The following is a 21,015-nucleotide window of genomic DNA, read 5'->3' on the forward strand; positions in this document are numbered from 1 at the left end:
TTGGTATGTTGAAGGAATACAAAAAGAGTCAGGCAATAATAGAGTCCAGTGAAGGAGGGGAGAGAGAGTGGAGGTCAAATCATAGAATTTAGATAATTTCTTTTAAGTCATGTGATGTTTGAGTTTTTGTTTCTAGGTGCAATTGATAACCACTTTAAGGTTGATTTTAATTGCGTTATTTTAAAAAGAAGATCACTCTGGCAGATATATCTTGAATGGTATTTGACAGAACCTCATCTATATCCATTCTTTATAACTGGAAACAAAAATATATTATTAGTCCAAATGAAGAATTCAGTCAATTATTTTCACTTTCAGTATTTATATTTGTTTTTAATGTATCTCTCACTTAACCAGATACCTTTCTATCTGGCATAAATCTTGTCCATAATTATTTCTGATAAAAACCTTAAAAAGTAACTTTCAAAGAAATGTTTAAATATTTTTTCTCCACTCACTGTTGTTTTAAAAAATCCAAAGGAACTATGAAGCCCAAGTTCAGTTCACTCACTCAGTCATGTCCAACTCTCTGTGACCCCATGGACTGCAGTACGCCAGGCTTCCCTGTCCATCACCAATTCCCAGAGCTTGCTCAAACTCATGTCCATCAAGTTGGTGATGCCATCCAATCATCTCATCCTCTGTCGTCCCCTTCTCCTCCTGCCCTCAATCCTTTCCAGCATCAGGGTCTTTTCCAATGAGTCGGCTCTTCACATCAAGTGGACAAAGTATTGGAGCTTCAGCTCCATCATCAGTCCTTCCAATGAATATTCAGGGCTTGTTTCCTTTACGATTGATTGGTTTGATCTCCTTACTGTCCAAGGGACTTTCAAGAGTCTTCTCCAGCACCACAGTTTGAAAGTATCAATTCTTTGGCACTCAGCCATCTTGGTCCATCTCTCACATCCATACGTGACCACTGGAAAAACAATGTCTTTGACTGTATGGACCTTTGTTGGCAAAGTGATGTCTCTGCTTTTTAATATGCTGTCTAGGTTGGTCATAGCTTTCCTTCCAAGGAGCAAGCGTCTTTTAATTTCATGGCTGCACTCACCATATCAGTGATTTTGGAGCCCAAGAAAATAAAGTCTGTCACTGTTTCCGTTGTTTCCCCATCTATTTGCCATGAAGTGATGAGACCAGATGTCATGATCTTAGTTTTCTGAATGTTGAGTTTTAAGCCAGCTTTTTCACTCTCCTCTTTCACTTTCATCAAGAGACTCTTTAGTTCCACTTCACTTTCTGCCATTAGGATGGCGTTATCTGCATATCTGAGGTTATTGATTTTTCTCCCTGCAATCTTGATTCCAGCTTGTGCTTCTTCCAGTACATTCGCATGCTGTACTCTGCATATAAGTTAAATAACCAGGGTGACAACATGCAGTCTTGACATACTCCTTTCCCAGTTTGGAACCAGTCCGTTGTTCCATGTCTGGTTCTAACTGTTTGTTCTTGACCTGTATATAGATGTCTCCAGAGGCAGGTAAGGTGGTCTGGTATTCCCATCTCTTTAAGAATTTTCCACAGTTTGAGGTGATCCACACAGTCAAAGTCTCTAGTTGTAGTCAAAGAAGCAGATGTTTTTCTCGAATTCTCTTGCTTTTTCTATGATCCAACAGATGTTGCCAATTTGATCTCTGGTTCCTCTGCTTTTTCTAAAACCAGCTTGAACATCTGGAAGTTCTCAGTTCACGTACTGTTGAAACCTAGCTTGGAGAATTTTGAGCATTACTAGCATGTGAGATGAGTGCAAATGTGTGGTAGTTTGAGCATTCTTTGGCATTGCCTTTCTTTGGGATTGGAATAAAAACTGACCTTTTCCAGTCCTGTGGCCACTGCTGGGTTTTCCAAATTTGCTGGCATATTGAATGCAGCACTTTCACAGCATCATCTTTTAGGATTTGAAATAGCTCCACTGGAATTCCATCACCTCCACTAGCTTTGTCCATAGTGATGCTTTCTACAGCCCACTTGGCTTCGTACTCCAAGATGTCTGGCTCTAGGTGAGTGATCACACCATCGTGGTAATCTGGGCCATTAAGATCTTTTTGGTATAGTTCTGTGTATGCTTGCCACCTCTTCTTAAATATGTTTTGCCTCTGTTAGGTCCATACCATTTCTGTCCTTTATTTTGCCCATCTTTGCATGAAATGTTCCTTTGGTATCTCTAATGCCCAGATAGCTCAGTCAGTAGAGCATCAGACTTTTAATCTGAGGGTCCAGGGTTCAAGTCCCTGTTTAGACCTCTCTGTTTGCTTTCCTGGTGGCTCAGATGTAAAAAATCTTCCTGCAGTGCAGGAGACCTGGGTTCAATACCTGGGTTTGGAAGATCCCCTGGAGGAGGGCATGGCAACCGACTCCAGCATAGTTGCTGGAGAATCCCCACGGACAGAAGAGCCTGGCAGGCTACATCCATGGGGTCACAAAGAGTGAAATCCAAATTTGTCTCTAAATCAATTTGCTCTTTTTCTTTCATTAATTAGCTATGATTTGTTATTTCTATGCTAAGGAATAGAAATATCATGATAGCATAATCTTTTTCTAAGCAGAAAAACCAACATTGATACACCTGTTTTGGAATGAAAAGCGACAAAATATTTTCATGATACAGAAAAATCAAATATGACAGGACACTTTTCTTTTTAATAGCTTATTTTCAACACGTCTTATAACTAGTTTTTCCAGCTATATTTTCAGTACGCGTGAACATGTCCAGTGACCTCTACAGCAAACCCTCAACATTTTGTCCACTTTAGGTAGCTAGGGATTTAGATATCCAAGCAACTTACTTCACAGTGCTAAAAAAAAAAAAAAAAAGAATATGCATAAATTTCAAAGGATTCACTCCTTCAAACAGTATAGAGAGTGGAGCACAAAAAATTTACAATCAAAAGTCAAGAACACAGAGACATCTTGATTCCAGTAATAGCAGACTACATAATGAGGGCAAGTTCTACGGCATAAATACTTCTATTTGAAAGTGCTGAAGAGCCAAAGGAGCATTAAAAAAAGGACAAAGATCCAGGAAAAGGCAGAAACCCAGAAAGAAACCTTTTCTATTTGGGGCCACTTTTCCCCTTGGAGACTTGTGCCAATTCCAGATAAAGTGGCTGAGAAGCTGAGAAACTGAGCCAGAGTACTTTTGACAATCTGCCAGAGTTAGGGGGACACAGCTTGGGGCCAGAGTCCGCCAAGAAGGAGGGCTCACTCTTTGATCTCTGTTGAGACCTGAACATCACGTCGTAAGGATGAACTCAGAATAGACAGGCTTTTAAAAGATTGTAGAACACCTTGACAACATCTCTACATATGAAAATTAGCATATCACAAACAGTCAGAAGCTTTGCAGAGCAAATGTTAATCCTCTTTTAAAAAAAGGTAAGATTATCCTAGACCTCAGATTATTTCTAAAAACAGTTGTGCACAATGTACTAAACACAACAAAAAATAACCAGGCACAAGAGAAATAAAATTATATAAACTGGAAACAGCAGAAAAAATAGACAATAATCGAACAGCAGTTACTTTAAGGTATTCGGTTCAGTGCAGTTCAGTTCAGTCGTTCAGTCGTGTCCGACTCTTTGTGACCCCATGAATCGCAGCACGCCAGGCCTCCCTGTCCATCACCAACTCCTGGAGTTCACTCAGACTTGCGTCCATCGAGTCAGTGATGCCATCCAGCCATCTCATCCTCTGTCGTCCCCTTCTTCTCCTGCCCGCAATCCCTCCCAGCATCAAAGTCTTTTCCAATGAGTCAACTCTTCGCATGAGGTATTAGACTTATCAAATACAGACTTTAAAGTGTAATATTTTGCTATTTTACATTGTTGATGAAGATAAAAGCCAAGATTGAGAAATTCAACAGGGAACAGGAACACTAGTAATAAAAGAGCCACATAAAAGCTCAAAAACTTCGTCGAAAAATACAGTAATTGAAACTAAGAATACAATGGATGAGTTTAACAACAGATTAAATGAGTTGAATAGGAAATTTGTGAAATGAGGGTTAGATCAAAAGAAACATTCAGAATAAAATGAAACATAAGAGGATGGAAAGACACTCAGCTGATGCAGTGAGAAACTCTACCATATAATAGGATTCATGAAAAATAAAGACCAACTGGGACGGAAGCAACATGTAAAGGATAATGATTGAAAACACCAAACCAAGGATTCGAGAATTCCTCCTTAATGATACAATATAAAAGCTTTCCATTTGAGGCAAGGCATAAGACAATGATACCTCCTCTTACCACTTTTATGGACGCTTTAAGAATAAAAAGGAAAAAGTATAGTTGTCATTATTCTCAGACAATATGATTACCTGAATAGGAAATCCAAAAGAATCTACAGTTAAATTATTAAAATTAATAGTTAAAATGAAGAAAATTACTTAATGTTGCTAACCCTGAAAATAATGATTCATTCAAAACAATTCCTTAATAAGTAGCCTTAACAAGCAAATAGGAAATACAAATAAATAAGACAGTGCAACTGATAAAAGGGCAAAATAAGTCTTAATCTCTGAAACCAATGAGGCAAAGAGATTAAAAAAAAAAAAAGTTGGCCATCTTCTCCATCACGAACATACTCCAAGCTGAGCTGCAACAAACACAGCACATACTGTTTCAGGCACTTGGAGAATGGAGAAATGGTCAAAGTTGATTCTTCTTTGCCTTTTTTTCAGCCTGTGTCTGATAAGTTTAATACTTTGAAGTAACTGTTACTTGATTTCTACTGTATTTTTCCTGCTGTTTCCTATTTATGTGATTTTATTTCCTTAGTGCTTAGTTATAGCTTATAGTCTATTTACAGAGCTAAGACTACTGCAGTTGGGAATCAGTTGCAAAAGAGTATAAGCCTTATTTACTCATTTGAGCATATCCTCACTCAACAAAAGAAGATTGATTTCCTGTCTTCCATGAATCATTTTTCCTGAGACATTAAGAAAGATAAACAGAAATAAGACAAAATCTTTAGCATTAGAGAAGAGGCCAAAGAAGAGAGATCGGAAGCAAGGTCTGAAGATACAGGAAATGTTTTGTGGAGGACCCAAGAACTAAGCTAAGCTTGCAATAGTGGAGAGAATTTGGATAGAGCCAAGATTTGGCTACCCAAAAACGAAGGACTTACCTGCTGATCCAGTGGTTAAGAATTCACCTGCCAATACAGGGGACACAGGTTTGACCCCTGGTCCGGGAAGATTCCACACACCATGGAGCAACTAAGCCCTGCACAACAGCTGTTTAGCCCTCTGTCCCAGAGCCTGTGCTCTGGAACAAGCGAAGCCACAGCGATGAGAAGCCCGCTCATTGCAGCGAAGAGTAGCCCCTACTGTCTGCAACTAGAGAAAGCCCGCGCCCAGTAGTGAAGACTCAGCACAGCCAGCCCAAAATAAATAAAACTTATTTATTTAAGTTTAGGAAAAATAAAATTAAAAGTGGGAATAGACATGGAATGGTCATGCATTCCATCTCATAGATCAAAAGTTCAACTAGAAATTGGGAGAAATAAGGATGGATTTTTTTTAATTTAAAAAGCCTAGCAGAAGAATCCAGAATTCAGGCAGTTCACCAATCAGGATGAACTCTGGGCTTTTTGCACATAAGAAATGTCAAGGCATACTCCTAATTACCTTTACTCTCTGTTTCCTAGAGTTAACAAGTATTCATTGTGTGTCTGTTTTAGGTAGATGAGCATGGTGTTTAGAAGCATGGATTTCAGAGTCAGACTGGCCATGTTTGAACCTGCCTCCACCGCTTACTAACCCTAAGTGACCTAGACACTCTCATCATATGGAAAAGGGATCCTGATAATATTACCTCACAGATCTTTTACAAATGCTAAACGAATTAATCCACTTTACAACTTGCCCGAGGCCTAGCACAAAATAGACACAGCTGTAATAATTATTGTTACCTCTTTTATGTCAAATGTTACCCTAAACACTGTGATAGATGTATTTTTTTTAAGTCTCTCCCCCCAAAGACCTTTAAAATTTACTTGGAGTTTTGGTGGGGGAAGTTGCCACTGAAGTGTACGGTGAAGGATACTTAATATCATGAAGAAATATTCAAATATATTGTGAAAAGAAAAAAATAAAGGAAACTGCAATAAGGAACTGAAAGTATAGTCCCAAGTATCTTTTTCTGAACTCAGATAGGATTCCTAAAATTCCAGAAAATAGGAGCAACTCTCTCTGGGTACTAGAAGTATGAGTGCTTTTTTTTTTTTTTTTTCAGTTATTTTGTTTTTTGAAACTTTTTATTTTGTATTGGGATATAGCCGATTAACAATGTAGCGATAGTTTCAGGTGAACAATACAGGGATTCAGCCATACATATACATGCATCTATTCTGCCCTAAACTCCCCTCCCATCCAGGCTGCCACATAACATTGAACAGAGTTCCATGTGCTATATACAGTAGGTCCCTGTTGGTTACCCATTTTAAACATAGCAGTAGGTACAGGCAACAGTCTGAGTCTCTTTCTGTTTTGTAAGTTCATTTGTATCATTTCTTCTTTGATTCCACATTTAAGGGATGTCATACGACATCTCTTCTCTGTCTGATTTACTTCACTCAGCATAACAATTTCTAGGTCCATCCATCTTTCTGCAGGAGTGTTTTTAAGAAATATTATTGGATTATAAACTTGAGGGAGAGACTGGGTGTAGGGGGGTTCACAGGCTTTGGGATCATAAAGAAGTGGGGAGATATCTCAGCTAAATCTCTGCCTGTGCAACCTTGAAACAGAGTTTTTGTTCCTTTTATCTGTTCATTTTAACTTTCTCAGCCTCTGCTTCTTTCATCTACAAAATGAGAGGCCTAGCACTTGTAGATGATTTACACACAGTGATTATTTCTGCAAGGCAAACTAACTTCCCCATTTAGCATTCATTCACAGCCTTCGTCACCAGCTGCACAAATTCACCATAAGCCCAAGTCCATGCCATTGGCCACTCAGTGTAACCAGAGCTACAAGGTGATCATATTGGTCTCAGATCCTTTTTAAACACTCAGTGATGTCCAAGGCAGTAGAAGTGTGTATTTGTTTCTTCATTCATCTGGCAAGAATTGATGTTGAATACCAGAATTTGCAGCACTATATGCTAGGTGCTAGACTTTGTAAATATCTTGCTTGTCACAGAGTATGAAATTAGAATTCATTTTCATTAACATTCATTAATTCATTCATTCAATGATTATTCATGAATTGTATTTACTATGCTAAGCAGTGAGTATGAAATTAGTTTATCCCCAATCCATTTCTTCTAGCCTCTTAGAGAAACTACAGTTCGTTCTGCTTGTGGTTTCAAAAAGAGAACCAAAATTATATTTACCTTTGACTACAAATAGCATTGGAATAAGAACAAGTCAAATAAATTCTGACTGATTAAATCCTAGCAGCTCCTATATGACATTTCAATCTTTTCATGCTGTTTTTGAGCTATTTGAATTGAGATATTTTGAATTTACTTGTTTCAAAAGTCAAGATCAGATGCTGTCTCATATTCTATCACAGTTTCAGGCAACACTGGAAGTTTAAAAGTTTTAATTTAATCTGAAAGTCTCTTATTTCATAATCGTCAGTGCACGATAACCAGAGCTTGAATGAAGGAAAAAAGAAAGAGTGAGAATCTCTTCCTTCACAGCAGTTTTTCATGCAAATCTAACTCTGAAATCCATGCAGAATTAGATTCAAGAAATGGTGCTCTTATGAAAAGTGTGCCTCCCATCCCTATTGTTCATAAGAGTTGTCATAGCAAAAAGTTTAAAGCAATCTACCTTGGACTTCAAGGAGATCCAATCAGTCCATTCTAAAGGAGATCAGCGCTGGGATTTCTTTGGAAGGAATGATGCTAAAGTTGAAACTCCAGTACCTTGGCCACCTCATGCGAAGAGTTGACTCATTGGAAAAGACTCTGATGCTGGGAGGGCTTGGGGGCAGGAGGAGAAGGGGACGGCAGAGGATGAGATGGCTGGATGGCATCACTGACTCGATGGACGTGAGTCTGAGTGAACTCCGGGCGATGGTGATGGACAGGGAGGCCTGGCATGCTGCGATTCATGGGGTCGCAAGGAGTCAGGCATGACTGAGAGACTGAACTGACTGACAGTAATAGAAGACTAGTTGAATAAAGTATTGCATTTTCACAGAATGGAATATGCAGTCATTGAGATATCACAGACAAATGAGACATGGAAAATTCTACAAAATAAATTGCTATTTTATAGGACATTTCAACCTCACAGTTTTGACCCAGCTACTTTTGTCTCTAAAGAAATTTTGACCCTGAGGATATTTTATAGCACAAACATTTTGATCAGATTAGGCCAATATTGAAAACATCTTCAAGAATTGGGTCCCAGAGAGTTCTTGAGTGGTCCAATGGCTAGGGCTCCACACTCCCATTGTAGGGGGCATGGGTTCAATCCCTGGTTGGGGAACTAAGATCCTGCATGCTGTGAAATCCAGCAAAAAAAGAAAGAAAGAAATTATGGCCCAGACAAACACCCACTGAGCCAATTTATTTCTTGATCAAAATAGTACTGTAACCATTTTCATTTTTTTTTCAATTTTGTTCTTTATTTAACTGAGATCACTTCATTGACATTAGTTGTTTTCCACCTAAATTATAAAATCATAATTTCATTCATCAACAAGGTTTTTGTCACATCAATTTTTATTGATTTCTTTCCATCTTTGTGAGTTTTTCTTTCGTCACCATTATATCTACCAAGTTCAACATTTCTGGGTGAGAGTTTGCAAATCTAAATATTGTTAAGGTCTTATTCTTCTATTAATTTTAATCAATGACAATTTTTACCATGTGCAGTTAAAGACATTGTCAGTTTTATTCCATGGAGATTATTTGTACCAGTAAGATTTAATGCAAATGTTATTATTTCTCAATTAACCCATACGAAAACTGTAAGCAAATAATTTTAAAAAAAAAAAGGGAAGGGAAAGAGTTCAGGAAAGGAAAAGAAAATGAGTGAATGAAAGAGAGAACAGGTGAAAGGGGAAGGCAAGAAAGAATCAAGAAAAGGGAGACAAAAAGAAACATGTGAAGAAAGAAACAGGTCAACACATAAGAGTAGTCAAAGTAGAGGGATCAAAATGGGGGGATAGGATACGACTAAAATATAACATAACAATGCAATGTTTTCAAGCTTAATCTGGAGAAGGCAGTGCTCTTGGCTCCATGGACAGAGGAGCCTGGTAGGCTACAGTCCATGGGGTCGCTGAGAGTTGGACATGACTCAGTGACTTCACTTTCACTTTTCACTTTCATGCATTGGAGAAGGAAATGGCACCCCACTCCAGTGTTCTTGCCGGAGAATCCCAGGGACAGGGGAGCCTGGTAGGCTGCTGTCTATGTGGTTGCACAGAGTCGGACATGTCTGAAGCAACTTAGCAGCAGCAGCAGCAAGCTTACTCAGGCCAGTGCTTGCCCTTGATAAGATAAATTCCTGAAAAACTCCTCCAGAACATTCTTGTAATTCTTGGTTTTGGTCTCCCTACATATTGATCTGCATCAGAGAAAGGATGAATTCACCATGTCAAAGAAGGATGTTTTTCTGTTCAGTTCAGTTCAGTCTCTCAGTCGTGTCTGACTCTTTGCGACCCCATGAACCACAGCACACCAGGCCTCCCTGTCCATCACCAACTCCCGGAGTTCATCCAAACTCATGTCCATTGAATCAGCGATGCCATCCAACCAGCTCATCTTTTTACATGACCATATAACAACCAGTTAAAACATGTAACATTTTATTAATATTTTGTTTGTTCTTCATGCTAAACAGTTAACCTAAGGTTGTTCATCAACATGAACACTAGGTATTTGGACATCAATCTGGTTGGGGTACACAGAGGTTGTGATATTTATAGCACAAAATAAAATATATTGATCTCCCTGGTATCAAAGATAAGGCTAAGATCAAGGTAATGAATGTATCAAATGCTAGGTGTTGGTCAAACGCTGGGGCAAGGGCATGAGGGAAAGCACAAAGTAGAGCAGATGAGAACAATGCTGGCACCTTCTCAAATGATGTATTTGCATCCTGGGGCCACCTTAGAGCCAAGCGAGGTCTTCATTTCTGCCCTTCTTCATCTCCAGCTCCCAAGCAATTAACTCTACTGCCCCAGACCAATAGCATTCAAACCTCTCACTTCTTTTTTGGAGGCACAGACTCCAAAAATGTTATGCAAAAGCCTAACTTTTTAAATCAGGAAAAGTTACTCTTCTGGAGCTAGAACGAGCAAGAAAAAGAGCAGGGTTGGTGGAGGGGTAAATCTCACACACTTCGTTTCTTGCTCCTCCCCACTCCAATCACCCCACAGTGACCTTAGCAGGAGACCCACAGAACCCAGTTTGAGCCCCACTGACTCAGACTTCATAAGCTATATTCTAGAATCTCTGAAGATAAATTTTACTAGTAAACTTGCAAAAGTAGAGATGCCACAGCTTTGACAGAGCCTTAAAGGCTGAACCAACATATTAGTTGTTTTAGCTGCACCATAAGTCATGCAGGATTTTAGTTCACCAACCAAAGATAAAACTTGTGCCCCTTGCCTGCATTGGGAGATTGGAGACTTAGCCACTGGACCATCAGGGAAGTCCAACCTATTAAATACTTAAATTTTAAACATCTCTTAGAAGTTCACTGCTGATTTTAAATTAGATTATTAAAAATAATAATAATGATAGCTGACAATGATATAGCACCTTCTTCTTTCTTGACAATATTTTAAGTGTTCACATGTATTAATATATTTAATTCTCTTAACTCTGAGAGATCAATATTATTATCTCCTACCTAGAGATGAAGAAGTCAAGCCACATAGAAGTCACTAACTTGCCTGAGGTCATATACCTTGTTAGTGAAGTGGAAATGTATTAAAATCAAAATCTGATACATGTTTCATTTGCAAGAGTAAGAAATTATACTTGAACACAATCATGGAAAAATCTTCAATGATTCCAAATCATATGGCATTTTCTTAATAGTTCATCTCAAACAATTTCCATAGAGTCACAGAAATTAATTCTCTAGGCTTAAGTCATAAAAGGTCATGAAAATTTGGTCTGAGTGATTGAAGATCTTTTAGGAGTCTTTGACTCTTGATAAATTCACTTTTAATATGAGTAATCTGTGACAATAATACTTGCCTAACAAAGTCTTCTTACACAACTCACTGACAGTCTTTTAGACTCTGTGGGAGAGGGAGAGGGTGGGATGGTTTGGGAGAACAGCATTGAAACATGTATAATTTCAAATATGAAATGAATCACCAGTCCAGGTTCAATGCATGATACAGGATGCTTGGGGCTGGTGCACTGGGATGACCCATAGGGATGGTATGGGGAAGGACGTGGGAGGGGGTTCAGGATGGGGAACACATGTACACCCATGGCAGATTCATGTTGATGTATGGCAAAACCAATACAATAGTGTAAAGTAATTAGCCTCCAATTAAAATAAATAAATTTATATTTTTAAAAATAAATAAACTAGAGACACGTCACACACAAAAAAATGATAAAATCTACCCCAAAATATACTTTTTCCAAATTTTTGTTGTGTCAAAGGGGGAATTAAAATCAAAGATACGGTTATCATCAGGGGCATAACATATACCAATAGAAAGAAAATGAGAGATATTATAACTAGATTTAAAAATTCTAAGTATTATGAAAGACTGATAATGTGAGTGGAAATTATCAATGGAGGATGAGATTTCCAATGGATTTTGGAGAACGCTGGAGTTTTACTAATTTATTTTAAAATTATTAAATATATATTGAATGCTTAACAATAATAAAAGCTTTAACTTTGATTCTTGAAGAACTACTATAATGTCATTAATTCATTAAAAAGTCAGAAGTTATTTATTGACTACATAGCAGTAATATGGATTTCTCTGGTGGCTCAGATGGTAATGCATGTGCCTACGATGTGGGAGACCCAGGTTTGATCTCTGGGTCGGGAAGATCCTCTGGAGATGGAAATGGCAACCCAATCTAGTACTCTTGCCTGGAAAATCCCATGGACGGAGGAGCCTGGTAGGCTACAGACCATGAGGTCGCAAAGAGTCGGACACGACTGAGCGACTTCACTCACTCCCTAGCAGTAATACTGACACTATCCTCAGTAACACAGATATAAACAGAACTGAAAGTTTCTGCTCTCTTAGAGTATATTCTAATGGAGGGAGGCAGATGGCAAACCAATGAAAGAATAAGAAAAGTACTAGACAGTGATAAGCAGCGTCCAAAGATAACATATGATAGCCAGAGTCTGGTGGATACTACAGATTCAGTACTTGAGAAAGTCATCTCTAAGGAAGTGATATTTAAGCTGAAACCAGAATGGTAAAAAAGAGCCAGTATTTGAAGATAAGAGAGAACAGGCAACAGGAATGGATAGTGAGAAGACACTAAAAGTGCCTGAAAGAAAGGTGACCAGTGTGGTTGGAGCATCAGGGTCAATGGAGGAGAGTGATGGGTATTTAGGCTGCAGTTGTGGGCCTCCCAAGACAATGACAAATCACACATAATGAGAAAAATTGATGGACAATAACATACTTCCATAGGATAAATGTTATGGAAACAATAAATATGGACATCCTTCTGTTGAAGCAAAGAGGCACCTAACCAAGACTAGGAAATGTGATACTGACTTTAAGCCCTACAGGACGAGAGGAGTGAGCCAGACAAGGCAAGGCTAAAGGCATTCCAAAGAAAGTTCTAGAATAGCAAATACTTCATTGCAGCCAGAGCCTAGAGTCCAAAGCAGGAGTGTGGTGAAAGATGAACCTGAAGACATAGGCAAGGACAAAATGATAGTCATAAAAATGCCACAGTTTGAAGTTATTTTTCTTAGCTGAGTAAATCAAACAACAAACACAATGAATACAGATACAACATATATGTTAATACATTAGGAAGTGGCCTTCAAGAGCCTAGTGTTCTAAGCAATGAGTTCTATCTTATTTCTAGCACCCCAGAAAAAACAAAAGTTAAAAAAAAAAAGGTACTAGTTCTTTGCCAAGCTCAATCTCAAGATTCAGTCCTCACCTGGAAAGTTCTTCCTTTCTATTGACTACTGTCAAAGCAAAGTCAGTGACTCCCCACTGCGATAGTTCATTCACCAAATATCCTGGGGCCCTCTCTGCAGCATCCCTCCCTGAAGGAAGATTGCATATCGCTGCTCTGATGGACTCAGAAGTGCTCACGTGACCTGTTTTAACCAATGAAATGTAAACAGAAATGACCGGGTGTCACACAGAGGCTTTCAGAACTGGCAAACTGTTCGTGTTTCTTTTCCCGCTGCTACAACCACCAAGGGGTCCAGGTAAAGCCTGCTCCATCAGATGACAGGATGCGGCGCAATGGCCAACATGGAAAGGACACGGTGAAGATGGTTTTGTTTTGTTTAGTTGCTCAGGCATGTCCGACTCTCTTGTGGTCTATAGCCCACCAGGCTCCTCTGTCCACTGAATTTTCCAGGCAAGAATATTGGAGTGGATTGCTGTTTCCTTCTCCAGGGGATGTTTCCAACCCAGGGATCAAACGTGCATATCCTCCATTGCAGGTGGATTCTTTACTACTGAGCCAATAAGAAAATAAATCAGCCTATAAATCCCTGAGGTTGGGGGTGGGGCGAGGCTTGCTTGTTACTGCAACATAAACTAGCCTATCCCAACTAACAAATTCACAAATACAGACTTCCAGAACAGAAGAGATGAGGCAAGAGATGCTGAGTTAACACCATGTACCTGCAACCCTATAGTCTGGTTACTCCACTCAGGGATTTCCCCCATAGATTTCACACCAGAACCATGAAAATGAAAGGTATTTAATTTTACATTTTCACTCTCCCTGCTTGTGACCAAACAATTCAGTACTAATGACTAACTACTCTAACCAAAAAAAAAAAAAAAAAAAAAGTGTGACAGGGGATGTAGGCAGCGTGTCTGTGCTTCATTTTCACAGCCCACAGCTATAAATAATACCATTTAGGAAAGCACACATTGCCTTAGATGGAAGACAGAAAGAAAAGCACTTTCTCTGATAGTTTAGCAACACATTCAGATTTCATGTCTCAAGGTAAAAATAGGCCTAACAAATGAATTAAATTTGGAAGCTGAGCTGAAGTGAAGAGCACTGGCATTATAAAACATGCCGTAGGAGGAAAGAAAGACTTATAAGGTGCTGTTTTCTCTCTGCTGGTGAGCAGGATAGAAGGGTGGATAAAAGGATTTTCCTGAGAAATAAAAATAATCACCAAGAGTTTGAAGTTAAAAATATCACTCTTATAACATGGGTAACTGAAAGGAACTCTGAAAAACCATGTGGGCTTCAGCAAAGAAAAAAACTTGAGAGGTAGGATTTTCTTCTGAGTACTTTCAATATTAAGGGGAAAAGAGATTCACAGAAAATGGATGTAAAAGAATCTGTAAAAAATACATAAAATTCCAGTTCAACAACTCATACATTTGATCTGTTTCAGTAAAACCCACCCATTTCTATCATGCAACTTTTAGTGCTATATTTAATGGTTCTGGTACTTGAGCAAAGGAAAAGTAAGGAGATGCTATATGTTCCAAAATAAAAGAAAAATAATCATTCATCAACCTTTCTTAATGCTGCAGTCTAAGGCAATTAAATGTCAATCCTATACCACATGAAAACAAAAAACACTAAATTGTCTTCCTATGTTAAAATATGCACTATTTGTCTACAAGCATAAATATATTTAACATTAGATATATTCATGAGGGTAAGAATTGTTTCTTGCTCTCCTTTTTACCTCTCTCAGGGTGTCATCTGCGTATCTGAGGTTATTGATATTTCTCCTGGCAATCTTGATTCCAGCTTGAGGTTCATCCAGCCTGGCATTTCACATGATGTACTCTGCATAAGCAGTGTGTGTAATTGCATAGAGTGACTTTTCTCCATCAGCCCCTCTTTGCTTTAAGTGGCCTACCAGGTATGAACCATACACTATATTGATGGAAAACTTGGAAACTTTTATGCCAGCAAAACATCAGCAGACAATAACAGCAACATCTGACTCTATGTCTAAATCTGTGTTCCCCAAACTGCACTACTGACATTGTAAAAGTGAGTTAGGATAACTCAATTTAATCATTTCACTGAACCACTAGAGAACTGGCTGAGTATGCCAGCAGTCCTGTGGCCATGGTAATTTGGCCAGCTCTCGGTTCCCCAAGCCTGGGCCCTAAACACAGGTGAGGCCTTTTCAAGAGATCCAAATGGCTTGGGGTTGCAGCTCAGATGACTCATAGCCATGATCAATAGAAAGCAGAGGGCTCATGTATTCATTGTTAAAACAGGCTTGGAACAACTTATTCTTGTATATCTGGACAATGCTTGTGGTCAACCCCTTCAAGTGTAGTATCTAACTAATCCATCATCCCAAGCAGTGAACAATGATTGTGCACATCCTCAACCTACATAACAAGGGTTTCTTGATTAATTTGTGAAAAGTTCTGTTCTGTTGCTTACCCCTCATCCAAGGTAAGGAGCAGCGGCTGCGCTTTGCTGGAGCAGCCGTGAAGAGATACCCCACGCCCAAGGTAAGAGAAACCAAAGTAAAATGATAGGTGTTGCAAGAGGGCATCAGAGGGCAGACACACTGAAACCATACTCACAAAAATCTAGAGAATCTAATCACAGTAGGACCTCAGTCTTGTCTAACTCAATGAAACTAAGCCATGCCTGCAGGGCAACCCAAGACGGGCGGGTCATGGTGGAGACGTCTGACCGAATGTGGTCCACTGGAGAAGGGAATGGCAAGCCACTTCAGTATTCTTGCCTTGAGAACCCCATAAACAGTATGAAAAGGCAAAATGATAGGATACTGAAAGATGAACTCTCCAGGTCAGTAGGTGCCAAATATGCTACTGGAGATCAGTGGAGAAATAACTCCAGAAAGAATGAAGAGATGGAGCCAAAGCAAAAACAATACCCAGCTGTGGATGTGACTGCTGATAGAAGCAAGGTCCGATGCTGTAAAGAGCAATATTGCATAGGAACCTGGAATGTCAGGTCCATGAATCAAGGAAAATTGGAAGTGGTCAAACAAGAAATGGCAAGAGTGAACGTCGACATTCTAGGAATCAGCGAACTAAAATGGACTGGAATGAGTGAATTTAACTCAGATGACCATTATATCTACTACTGCAGGCAGGAATCCCTCAGAAGAAATGGAGTAGCCATCATGGTCAACAGAAGAGTCCAAAATGTAGTACTTGGATGCAATCTCAAAAACGACAGAATGATCTCTGTTCGTCTCCAAGGCAAACCATTCAATATTACACTAATCCAAGTTTATGCCCCAACCAGTAATGCTGAAGAAACTGAAGTTGAACGTTTTTATGAAGACCTACAAGACCTTTTAGAACTAACACCCAAAAGAGATGTCCTTTTCATTATAGGGCACTGGAATGCAAAAGTAGGAAGTCAAGAAACACCTGGCAAATTTGGCCTTGGAATGTGGAATGAAGCAGGGCAAAGGCTAATAGAGTTTTGCCAAGAGAATGCACTGGTCATAGCAAACACCCTCTTTCAACAACACAAGAGAAGACTCTACACATGGATATCACCAGATGGTCAACGCCGAAATCAGATTGATTATATTCTTTGCAGCCAAAGATGGAGAAGCTCTATACAGTCAGCAAAAACAAGACCAGGAGCTGACTGTGGCTCAGATCATGAACTCCTTATTACCAAATTCAGACTTAAATTGAAGAAAGCAGGGAAAACCGCTAGACCATTCAGGTATGACCTAAATCAAATTCCTTATGATTATACAGTGGAAGTGAGAAATAGATTTAAGGGCCTAGATCTGATAGAAAGCTTGATGAACTATGGACTGAGGTTCGTGACACTGTACAGGAGACAGGGATCAAGGGATCCATGGAAAAGAAATTCAAAAGAGCAAAATGGCCGTCTGGGGAGGCCTTGCAAATAGCTGTGAAAAGAAGAGAAGCAAAAAGCAAAGGAGAAAAGGAAAGATATAAGCATCTGAATGCAGAGTTCCAAAGAATAGCAAGAAGATATAAGAAGGCCTTCTTCAGCAATCAATGCAAAGAAATAGAGGAAAACAACAGAATGGGAAAGACTAGAGATCTCTTCAAGAAAATTAGAGATACTAAGGGAACATTTCATGAAAGATGGGCTCGATAAAGGACAGAAATGGTATGGACCTAGCAGAAGCAGAAGATATTAAGAAGAGATGGCAAGAATACACAGAAGAACTGTACAAAAAAGATCGTCATGACCCGGATAATCACAATGGTATGATCACTCATCTAGAGCCAGACATTCTGGAATATGAAGTAAAGTGGTCCTTAGAAAGCATCACTACGAACAAAGCTAGTGGAGGTGATGGAATTCCAGGGGAGCTATTTCAAATCCTGAAAGATGATGCTGTCAAAGTGCTGGAGTCAATATGCCAACAAATTTGGAAAACTCAGCAGTGGCCACAGGACTGGAAAAGGTCATTTTTCATTCCAGTCCCAAAGAAAGGCAATGCCAAAGAATGCTCAAACTACAGCACAGTTGCACTCATCTCACATGCTAGTAAAGTAATGCTCAAAATTCTCCAAGCCAGGCTTCAGCAATACATGAACTGTGAACTTCCAGATGTTCAAGCTGGTTTTAGAAAAGGCAGAGGAACCAGAGATCAAATTGCCAACAACCACTGTATCATGGAAAAAGCAAGAGAGTTCCAGAAAAACATCTATTTCTGCTTTATTGACTATGCCAAAGCCTTTGACTGTGTGGATCACAATAAACTGTGGAAAATTCTGAGAGAGATGGGAATACCAGACCACCTAACCTGCCTCTTGAGAAATCTGTATGCAGGTCAGGAATCAACAGTTAGAACTGGACATGGAACAACAGACTGGTTCCAAACAGGAAAAGGAGGACGTCAAGGCTGTATATTGTCACCCTACTTATTTACCTTATATGCAGAGTACATCATGAGAAACGCTGGGCTGGAAGAAGCACAAGCTGGAATCAAGATTGCTGGGAGAAATATCAATAACCTCAGATATGCAGATGACACCACCCTTACGGCAGAAAGTGAAGAGGAAAAAGCCTCTTGATGAAAGTGAAAGAGGAGAGTGAAAAAGTTGGCTTAAAGGTCAACATTCAGAAAACGAAGATCATGGCATCCAGTCCCATCACTTCATGGGAAATAGATGGGGAAACAGTGTCACACTTTATTTTTTGGGGCTCCAAAATCACTGCAGATGGTGACTGCAGCCATGAAATTAAAAGACGCTTGCTCCTTGGAAGAAAAGTTATGACCAACCTAGATAGCATACTCAAAAGCAGAGACATTACTTTGCCGACTAACGTCCGTCTAGTCAAGGCTATGGTTTTTCCAGTAGTCATGTATGAATGTGAGAGTTGGACTGTGAAGAAGGCTGAGCACCAAAGAATTGATGCTTTTGAATTGTGGTGTTGGAGAAGACTCTTGAGAGTCCCTTGGACTGCAAGGAGATCCAACCAGTCCATTCTGAAGGAGATCAACCCTGGGATTTCTTTGGAAGGAATGATGCTAAAGCTGAAACTCCAGTACTTTGGCCACCTCATGAGAAGAGTTGACTCATTGGAAAAGACTCTGATGCTGGGAGGGATTGGGGGCAGGAGGAGAAGGGGACAACAGAGGATGAGATGGCTGGATGGCATCACTGACTCAATGGACATGAATCTGAGTGAACTCCGGGAGTTGGTGATGGACAGGGAGGCCTGGTGTGCTGCGATTCATGGGGTCGCAAAGTGTCGGACACGACTGAGCAACTGAACTGAACTGAACTGACGGTGTGTTGGAACCAAGCACAGTGGAACCTTTGGAACTAAAGTGTCAATGGTAAAGAACTTACTGATAGTGACTTTTCTAGCTGGTTGTGAAGTGTCTCAATAGCAGGATCTAAATTAAGACAAAATGAAGCAGACTAAAATTTACAATATTTGTTTTTTAGAGTAAACATATCTTGAACGGTATTGTTTCATCTGGGGTTCAGGGACTTCAGGGTAATTTATGCAAACTTAAAACACAATTGGAGGATTTGAACTCACATTTCATACTGAACCAATTCAACATACATTAATGAATGTTAACTATGTGTCAAGTAGAGTGTTATCAAGAGTTTGTAGCATTTGTTGACTATTGCATAAATTTATCTTCCATTGATTCCAGAATCAGAATACGATTTCTCCAATTCCAGAAAACACTCTCCATGGACCAATGAAATTTTCAGGCTCCAAACATTTTGCAATAAGAACACAACTCAGAATTAACCTCAGTGAATATGATTGCTTAGTCATCTATAGTAATGTCAATGGCAATCAGCCATCATTAATGGGCATATGCAGAGTCCTTGAACCTAGAAGGAAAAGCAAAGTCAACTGCCTGTAGAATTTGGTTATAGATTCATTCACTCATTTATAAATTTGTTCTTTTAACATATGTTTATTGAGTCCCTAATATGAGCACCTCCTGTTCTAGGCAATGGAATACCACAGTGAACAAAAAAGATAAAGCCCTCCTCTCTTTGAGCTTATATTGTAGAGAAAGAGAGAGAATAAGCACACCAGCAAATAAAAATGTCAATATATATTAATAATTTCACTATGACTAAGTGCTCTAAGGGAAAAGGAGGATAAGTTAATAGAAACTAATTGATGGGCTAGGAGATGAAATAGATGGTGAACATCTCAGAAGGCTATATATTGGCAGAAAGAAAATACATACATTATAAGGATACATTTAGTTTCATTTTAATTAACAAAATATCAAGAATATTGCTGAAGAAAGGTGCTGCAGAAAAAAAAAAAAAGAACTAACCCAACATAGCTGAACTCCCCAAGATTCTCCAAAATCCTCAAAACTGCAGCTGCCTATGATACAGTCCATGCAAGGTAAACACTGGTATTTTATGCAGAGCAAATTCAAGGTGTAGTAAACTTATAAGTAGATTCTGAGATGCAAAAGTACCAAGACAACAGCCATGCCAGACATATCATTGCATAGAGAGAGGATTCCGGGTCACTTTAATATTTCCTTTAGCATGCCAAGAATTTAGATCCTAGAGCTCTGTTGTGGTGTGGAAGGCCTCTCACAGCTAAACCATCACTATGGCAGACAGAGGATTCGACTTAAAGGAAGTAGAAGAAAGATTGTCCTCTTATGTACATAGATGGTGAAAAGGGGAGAAAAGACAAAAGACCAAACGCAAGTAAACGCAAGCTTTCAAATTTTTCCCATCTTGGCTTCCACCAAGAAAGGCGGTAATATGTCACACAGGCAGTGCCAATGAGACTGTCTACTCCCAGTTTAGAGTCTGAAATAGGACCACTTAGTACAGCCTCCAGTCTAAGACACAGCCACTAAAAGAAGCCTTAATAGTGTGGTTAGGTAAAGAAAGCTTGAGATTTCATGTTCCCAACCCACCTGCATTTCCTGTTGCTTGGATTCCCAGTGAAATCCAAGAGCCAATCATGGAGCCCACCACAGCAAAGCCTAAGGTGTCCACAGCTATGGCGGACCCCCAGCACAGATGGCCATAGGGAGGAACTGCCAAAGACATGGTGGTAGATTCTAAGCAGCCATAGTCTACACCGGTAGCATTTCCTGAGCCAAAAGAACAGCCCATAGCTAATCTTTTGCAGATCTCAGCTCTGAAAGCTGGGAGAGAATTCAGGAATCAATGCCCATAACCTTGGAGCTCAGAAGACATCACACCTTAAAGACTTCCAAATCTTGTTCACTTCAGGGCTTCACAAGTTTGAGCAACACTCACCTTTCTGCTCACACCAACTCAATGTTAGAAATAGGGAGGGAGGAAACAGACATTCTCTGGGACCGGATATTTTTATTCATAGGAGAGACTACGGGCAGCCTAAAAGCATGATTTAAATTGTCAGGTTGAACTAATTTTAAAACATACAGGAAATTTAATTA

General features: G+C 39.4%; 1 non-coding gene across 1 annotated transcript; it reads left to right on the forward strand.

The window, feature by feature from the left end:
- The first annotated feature begins 2,172 nt into the window (after positions 1-2,172).
- TRNAK-UUU (transfer RNA lysine (anticodon UUU)) lies at positions 2,173-2,245 on the forward strand. Its single transcript has one exon. It is a non-coding gene; the product is annotated as a tRNA-Lys (tRNA).
- The last annotated feature ends 18,770 nt before the right edge of the window (positions 2,246-21,015 follow it).

Source organism: Budorcas taxicolor, chromosome 5 (genome assembly GCF_023091745.1).
Source record: "Budorcas taxicolor isolate Tak-1 chromosome 5, Takin1.1, whole genome shotgun sequence".
NCBI lineage: Eukaryota > Metazoa > Chordata > Mammalia > Artiodactyla > Bovidae > Budorcas > Budorcas taxicolor.